This window comes from Prionailurus bengalensis, chromosome A3, assembly GCF_016509475.1.
Source record: "Prionailurus bengalensis isolate Pbe53 chromosome A3, Fcat_Pben_1.1_paternal_pri, whole genome shotgun sequence".
Lineage (NCBI taxonomy): Eukaryota > Metazoa > Chordata > Mammalia > Carnivora > Felidae > Prionailurus > Prionailurus bengalensis.
In genome coordinates, this window is record NC_057354.1 from 92,505,780 (window position 1) to 92,514,060 (window position 8,281).

At 34.2% G+C, this 8,281-nt stretch overlaps 1 pseudogene; it reads left to right on the forward strand.

Annotated features, from left to right (window-relative positions):
* The first annotated feature begins 5,685 nt into the window (after positions 1-5,685).
* LOC122466999 lies at positions 5,686-6,871 on the forward strand (annotated as a pseudogene).
* Positions 6,872-8,281: the final 1,410 nt, after the last annotated feature.

Sequence of the window (8,281 nt, forward strand, 5' to 3'; positions counted from 1 at the left end):
GGTGGCTCAGTCGGTTAAGCATCCAGCTCTTGATCTTGGCTGAAGTCACGATCTCACATTTCATGAGACTGAGCCCTGCATCAAGCTCTGCACTGACAGTGTGAAGCCTGCTTGGGATTCTCTCTCCTCCTCCCTCTCTACCCTTCCCCAGCTCTCTCGCTCTCTCTCTCTCTCTCTCTCTCTCACTCTCTCTTTCAAAACAAACAAACAAACACACATTAAAAAAATTAACACAAACAAACAAAAGCCTCTGGTAACAAAGGGAAAAAAAGAAATGTACTTATACTATATACACTTTTAAAAACCTATCAGAGAACTGAGGATTCAAATAAACCTAAAATGCAGAAAACGATAAATATTTCATAAAGGAAAGAGACCTATGATGACTTATGTCATCCTTAGAAGAGTAGCAGAAAGCAGAAAGACCTCCAGATATGGAAGCACAGAGATATCTACCAGATTTTAACATACTTTAGATGGCTTCTTGTTGATTTGTGTGATGATTTAGAATCCAAGCCTCCCCCAGCCACAAAAGTCTGCACCTTCCTTTCAGGTCTTTCCACTGGCCTGCACCAAATTCATGGGGTATAAAGCCAGGTCTAAGAACAATTCCTCTGAAATACTTCAGTCCTTGACTGGCTGCAAGGCCACAGCCTACAAAGATTGAGGGAGGGTCAGGATGCGTGATGAAAGCCAAAGCTGGTTCTTCAAAAAATCACTTAATAGTGACAACAAACCCCTGGCTTAACTGATCAAGAAAAATTACAAATTACTGATAATAGCAATCTAAGAATGGATCTGAAAAGAGTTTATAAATATTAAAAGATAATAAGGAAATATTATGAAAAATATTGTGGTAATAAATTTACAGCATAGATTTCCTGAAGGACATATATTATCAGAAATAACTCTAGAAGAAATAGAAAAAATCAATAGTCCTCTATCAATTTTTTTAAGTTTATTTATTTTGAGAGAGAGAGACAGAGAGAGAGAGCACAGGGAAGGGACAGAAAGAATTATAAGCAGGATCTGCACTGTTAGTTCAGAACCTAAGTCAGGGCTCAAACTCACAAACCAGGAGATCATGACCTGAGCTGAAATGAAGAGTCAGATGCTTAACCAACTGAGTCACCCAGGAACCCTAGTAGACCTCTATTAGTTTAAAAACTTAATTCACAGTTAAAAATCTTTCCACAAAGAAAACTACAGGCCCTGGTTTCTTAAATGGTGAATTCTACCAAATGGCAAAGGAAAAACAAAACAAAACAAAATCAATCAAATAAACAAACAAAGGCAATTCGCCATGTATTATTTGAGAAAATAAAGTAGGAAGGAATAAGGAAGGACTTCCTTATTCATTTTTATGAGATTATTTTTACTCTGAAACTGAAACTGAGCAAAGACTTTATAAGAAAAGGAAAATGCAGACAAGTATCTCTTATAAATGTAGACATAGAAAGTATTAAAAATAGGATGTGTAAAAAAATAATATACTGTGGCAAAGCAGGGTTTATGCCAGTAATGCAAGTTTGATTTAACCATTCAAAACTCTTGACAGTGTATTTCATCACATTAATGAGTAAAGAAAATCCAAATGATAATTTTAATAGGTGCAGAAAAATGCCTTTAAAAGAATTCAACAGCCATGGTAAAAATTCTCAAAACTACAAATAGAAGGAAACATTTTCTACGAAGGATTTCTACAAAAACTCTAAAGCTAATATGATTAATGAAATGCATTGAATATTTTCCCCTTAAAATCAAGAACAACACAAGAAGGACTGCATTGCTCTTATTTAATATTGTTCTATTTATCCTAGCTGTTGCAATAAGACAGGTAAAAAAGGGCAGGAATATTATAAAGGATGAAGTAAAACTGTTAATATTTGTGGACACCATGATTATTTGTGTAGAAAACTCTATACAACCTATACATAATTACAAGAACTAACAAGAAAATTATAGTTTCACAGGATTCAATATCAATATACAAAAATGTACTGTCTTTCTATAAACTAGCTAGAAAAAAAAGTTTGAAGTGGAATTTAAACACAATATAATTTATTTCAGGGAACCAAAGACTACTTTATATAAGTAAGCTATAGATTCAACACAATCCCAACCAAAATCCCAGTGGTTTTTCTTTTTTTCCAGTAAGTGAGAGCTGATTTTAGACTGGATATTTAAAAGATCTTGAATAATCAAAAAGATCTTGAGAAAGAACAAAGTTTGAGAACTTATACTACCTGACCTCAAAATTTGCTATAGTAAATAAAAGCAATGTGGTGTTTGAGTAAAGATTACAAGGTTTAATGACAAAGAAAAGAGAGTGCAGAAATAGGCACTGATTTTTAACTAAGGCATGGAGTTAATATAATGAGAGAAGATTAAATGATTTTACTAAACACTGCACAAAAAATACTAGATTAAAAAATAAAATTCAATTCTTTCCTCACAGACACAAAAGTTAATTTGAGATGGGTAACAGACTTAAATGTAAGCCAGAGTTACAAAACTTCTAGATGAAAGCATAGAACACCATGTTTGTCATTCAGGGGTAAGTAAGCAAAGATTTCTCAAATAACCATGAAAGAAAGGAATTAATAAATTATACTTCACCAAAATGCTTTATTTTTCAAAAAATGAATCAGGAAGCCACAAGACTTAAAAAATCTTCTCAGTAGTTATTTGACCAAGAACTCAAATCCAGATCATATAAAGAATTCCTAGGGGCACCTGGGTGGCTCAGTCTATTAAGCATCTGACTTACGCTCAGGTCATGATCTCACAGTTCCTGAGTTCCAGCTCCAAGACAGGCTCTGTGCTGACAGCTCAGAGCCTGGAGCCTGCTACAGACTCTGTGTCTTCTCTCTCTGCCCTTCCCCAGCTCAAACTCTGTCTGTGTCTGTCTCTTTGTCTCTGAGAAATAAACAAACATTAAGAAAAAGAATTCCTAGAAATCAGCATATTATGGAAAACAATCCAAAAGACTTGAATGGACCTCAAAAGCATAGAGATATTATTAGTTGTCATAGAAATGCAAATTAAAACTACAATCAAATATTTTTTTTCAAATATTTAAGTATATAGTAAATCAAATCATTTGCAAATAAGATGAAAAATAAAATAGAAAGCACTCTCCGACTCATTTTATAACAAAACCTGACAAATACTTTGTAAGTAAAGAAATCAGACTGATACTCCTCATGAATAAAGACACAGTAATCCTTAACAAATTGGTAGCACATTTAATAATATATAAAAGGGATAATATACCATGAACAAGAGGCATTCGTCCCAGGAATATGAAGCTAATTTAACTTTTAAAAATCAAAGACAAGGGAAAAAAAAGGAGTAAAAGAAGACCATATGGATATCAACATAGATGCAGATAAAGGATTTGACAAAACTCAGTATCCATGATAAATACTCTCAGAATAATATGAATAGCATCAACCTGGTCAAGAGAATCTGTATGAAATGTAGAGCAAACATGATTCTTACTTCCTAAAATACTGGAAGCTTACACTTAGGATCAAGAATGTGGCAAACTCACTCTTACCACTTCCAATTAATATTGTGCTGAAGTCTCTAGGGTGATAAAGCAAAGGCAAAAAGGCATACAAATTGGAGAAAGAGGAACAAACTGTCTATATTTGCAGACTCTATGACCACGTAGAAAATCCTAAGGGTCCAAAAAATTATCAGAATTAAGTGAATATAGTATGTGTACAACACACAGAAATCCATTGTATTTCTATATACTAGTAATAAGCAATTAGAAATAAAGCTTAAAGAAACAATGCAATTGTAATAACATCTAAAATATGAAATACTTAGGAATAATTCTTTTAAATATGTATAATATATTTATACTGAATATCACAAAAGTTTGCTGAGCTAAATTAAAGAAGACACAAATAAATGGAAAGACATATGATATTTATTTATTGGAAGACTCTTGTTAAGGTGTTATTTTTTTGTTATTGCTAAGATGTCTTTCCAAACTGATCTATATATATGATGCAAGCTCAATCATAATCCTCATGGAGATTTTCCATTTAAATTGCCAAGGTCTTACTAACATTTTATGGATGGATACAATTTAGAATAGCTAAAACAGTTTTGAGAAAGAAGAACAAAATCAGACACTTAATATTAACTGATTTAAAGGTATACTATAAATCTATGCTAAGCAAGGCAATGTGATTTTAGCAAAGGGTAGATATGTACACCAATGGAAGAGAAAAATGTCCCGAGTTAGTCCTACACATAAATTTGTTCATAGATATATGTAAAAACAACTTGGTGAGTAATTTCAAAATATGGTGTTGAAAACTTGGCTATGAATATAGAACAAAATAACTTCAACTCTTAATACCATGCATAAAACTTAAAATGAATCATAGACCTAAACATAAAAACCAAAATAAATAATAAATAAACAAACAAACAAACCTTTTGGAAGAAAACTTAATAGAAAATCTTTGCCACTTAGCATAGGCAAAAATTTCTTAGGTAATATGCGAAAAGTATGAACCATGAAAAATTAGTAAATTGTAATTTATCACAATTTAAACTTTAGTTCTTTTAAAAATACCATTAAGAAAATGAAATGATAAGCCACAGACTAGTAAGAAATATTTGCAACACACTTATTTGACAAAGATATTATATATAGATTTAATTTTTAAAAATTTCAATAATTAAAAGAATTTAAATAATTTTTAATATTTAGTTTTGAAAGAGAGCACAAGCAGAGGAAGGGCAAAGAGAAAGGGAGACACAGAATCTGAAACAGGCTCCAGGCTCTGAGCTGTCAGCACAGAGTCCCACGTGGAGCTTGAACTCATGAACTGTGAGATCGTGACCTGAGCCAGTCAGATGCCCAACAAACTGAGCCACCCAGGCACCTCAAAAGATAGAATTTTTAAAAACAGCAAAATATTTTGAATGGCCACTTCAAAAAAGATATATAAATGACCATTGAGCACATAAAAATACTCAACATCATTGATCATCCAAGAAATGTAAACTAAAATACTTTGAGATATCTCTACACGCTCTCTAAAGTAATTAAACACTGACAATGCCAACTGTTGGTGAGGTTGTGTAGCAAATAGACTTTTCATTCATTGCCGGTAGGATTGTTAAACTGTCCAACCATTCTGGAAAGCAGTTTGACAGTTTTTTTTTTTAAGTAAAGTTACACTACATCTATTATGTAGCAGCAATTCCATGAATTTATCCAACAGAATGGAAAATATATGTTCAAACAAAGACTCAATGGAATGTTCATAGATGCTTTATTCATAATAACTAGGAACTAGAAATAAACCATCATCAGTTTTGATGATTACCATCTTGATAATCATCAAGAATTGAACTGATGAATACATTGTGGTATATCTATATAATGGAATACCACATCAATTAAAGGGAACAGACTACTGGTTCTAATCAATATAATGAACCCAAAAAATTTCACATAGTGTATGATTCTATTTATATGATGTTTTAGAAGCAGAACAATTAAGACAATTGGTGGTTGCTTGGGACTAAAGATGAAGAAAGTTTCCTGTAAAAGAGCACAAGGGAATTTTGCAGGGTGATGGAAGAATTCTATATCGTGTTTATGTTTGGGATTAAATGATTATATGCATTTGTCAAAACTCATCAGCTCTTTCCTAGCTTCATCTACTGCGAGAATGAAGACCATTCTTAGTAATCAGGTTGTCGACTTTCCAGAAAGTGTCGACATCACTGAGGGGATGTGCTGTTATTATGAACTTCCCCAGAGGAACCCTGCAAAGGGACTTCAATCACATCAATGTAGAACTCAGTCTCTTTGGAAAGAAAAAGAAGAGGCTTTGAATTAACAAACGGTGGGAAGATTGAAAAGAACTGGCTACTGTTCACACTATCTGTGGTCATGTACAGAATGTGATTGGGGCACCCGGGTGGCTCAGTTAGTTGAGCGTCTGACTGTTGTTTTCAGCTCAGGTCATGATCTCACAGTTTGTGGGATCGAGCCCCACATTGAGCTCTGTGCTGACAGCACCAAGCCTGCTCAGGATTCTCTCTCTCCCTCTCTCTGTCTCTGTCCCTTCCCTGGTCTCTCTCTTCTTTCTCAAAAAAACAAAACAAAACAAAACAAAAACAACAACAACAACAACAACAAAAACATTAAACAACAACAACAAAAATATGACCAACGTTGTTATACTGAGTTTTCAGTATAAGATGAGGTCTGTGTATGCTCACTTCACCATCAACATTGTTGTTCAAGAGAGTGGTTTTCTTGTTGAAATCCAAAATTTCATGGGTGAAAAACATATCTGCAGGGTTTGAATGAAGTCAGGTGTTGCTTGTTCATTATCTCAAGCCCAGAAAGATGAGTTAATTATTTTTTAATCTTTATTTATTTATTTTTGAGAGAGAGAGAGAGAGAGAGAGAGAGAGAGTGAGAGAGAGAGACAGAGTGTGAGCAGGGGAGGGGCAGAGAGAGAGGGAGACACAGAATCCAAAGCAGGCTCCAGGCTCTGAGTAGTTAGCACAGAGCTTGATGCGGGACTCAAGCTCACGAACTGCAAGATCATGACCTGAGCTGAAGTTGGATGCTTAACTGACTGAGCCACCCAGGCACTCCAACATGAGTTAATTCTTGAAGGACATGATACTGACCTTGTATCAAACTGAGCAACTTTGATTCAGCAAGTACAACAGTTAAAAATAAGGATATCAGGAAATTTTGGGATGGTATCTATGTTTTTGAAAAAGCAACAGTTCAGCATGCTGATGAGTAAGATCTAAGTTGTCCAGCTACAGAGATAGCAAAGTGCCAGATAATTTTTCAGACTAATTTGTGATAATTTAAATAATTTAAAGCAATGAAAGTTATATTGATTTTGGGGGGGGGGAACGTTATCAAACCCTACATTTACATAGATTCATTTTATGTTTATACAAATTATACCTCAATAAATTTGATTTTAAAATATGTACATGTCTTGAGTCCCTGAGATCAGTCTTAATCTTGACCAGTCTTGACCGGTCTTCACCAGTCTTAATCTTCTGTCACCCCCTTTTCTGTTTCTGACTTATACAAGTTCTAATAATCTCTCAGATTCTTCAATACATTTCCATCTTTGAAACTTTGATTTATTTCTGTCTGCAGTCACTGATCATTCTTCAGTTTTTCAACTCAGTTCAGTTCTGGCTTGTCTTTGAAAGCCTCACTTTGGAAAGTCAAATATGGTGGCCAATGGCTTCAGTTTAAATTTTGAGATATTAGATTCTGATGAAAATAGAGACTCATGTACCCAAGATGTGATTTGCAAGAATTCACTTAAAGAGTTCATGTCGCACTTATACCATGTGACTTATGGGAAGTAGTTTGATTTTTGCATTACTTCAAACTTTTGATGCATACCAGAATCACTTGGAGAACATGTTACAGTGATGGTGGTCTGCAGTAGGTGCTGAGATGCTGGTTTTTAACAAGTCTTCCCAGTGATTTGGATGCAGCTGGCTTTCTGACCAAACTTGAATTTGACCTGTTGGGGTGGAAAGTGTGCATGTGTGAATGGTGGTCATGAAAGCTAGGGAGTATGGCACTCACTGAATTCATATCACAGCTGTGCCATTTTTAAGTTTGGATAAATTTGTAAATCATTTAAACTTTGAATATCAATTTCCTTTTTCATGGGAAAATATTATTATTATTATTATTATTAAAAATTATTATTCCTGATATTTGCTGTATTGATTAAAGATATAATGTTTATTAGGCACCTGGAACTGTGCCAAGCATAGAGTGCACATTAGGTGTCACTTCCTTCCTTTTTCAGTTTCTCTTAAAGACTGCATATGCATTCTTAAACCTTCTGCAGATAGTATCTACATTAAAAAATATTTTATTTTTTTATAGTTAGCCATAAATTTCAAGTTGTGGAAAAGTAAGGATTTGTCCTTTGCTGTCAGCAGTAACTCTTACTTGTTTTGCAATGAGAAGAATGTCTAATTTTTGTGATATCAATGGCTAAGGTTTAGGCTAGGGCAGGACTGAAAAAGACCTTTCCTTTCCTCTCCTGTCCTTTCCTTTTCCTTCCTCCCTCTTTCCTTCTCTCAGTCCGTCCTTCCTTCTTATTCTCCTTTCCTTCCTTTGTCGATCCTTCTTTCCTATTAACTGGTCTAAATAGAGATTTGAACTGTGATATAAGCCTTCTTGTTTCCCACGCTCTTACCTAACTACAGAGAAGACTGACCGATGAAGCCACCT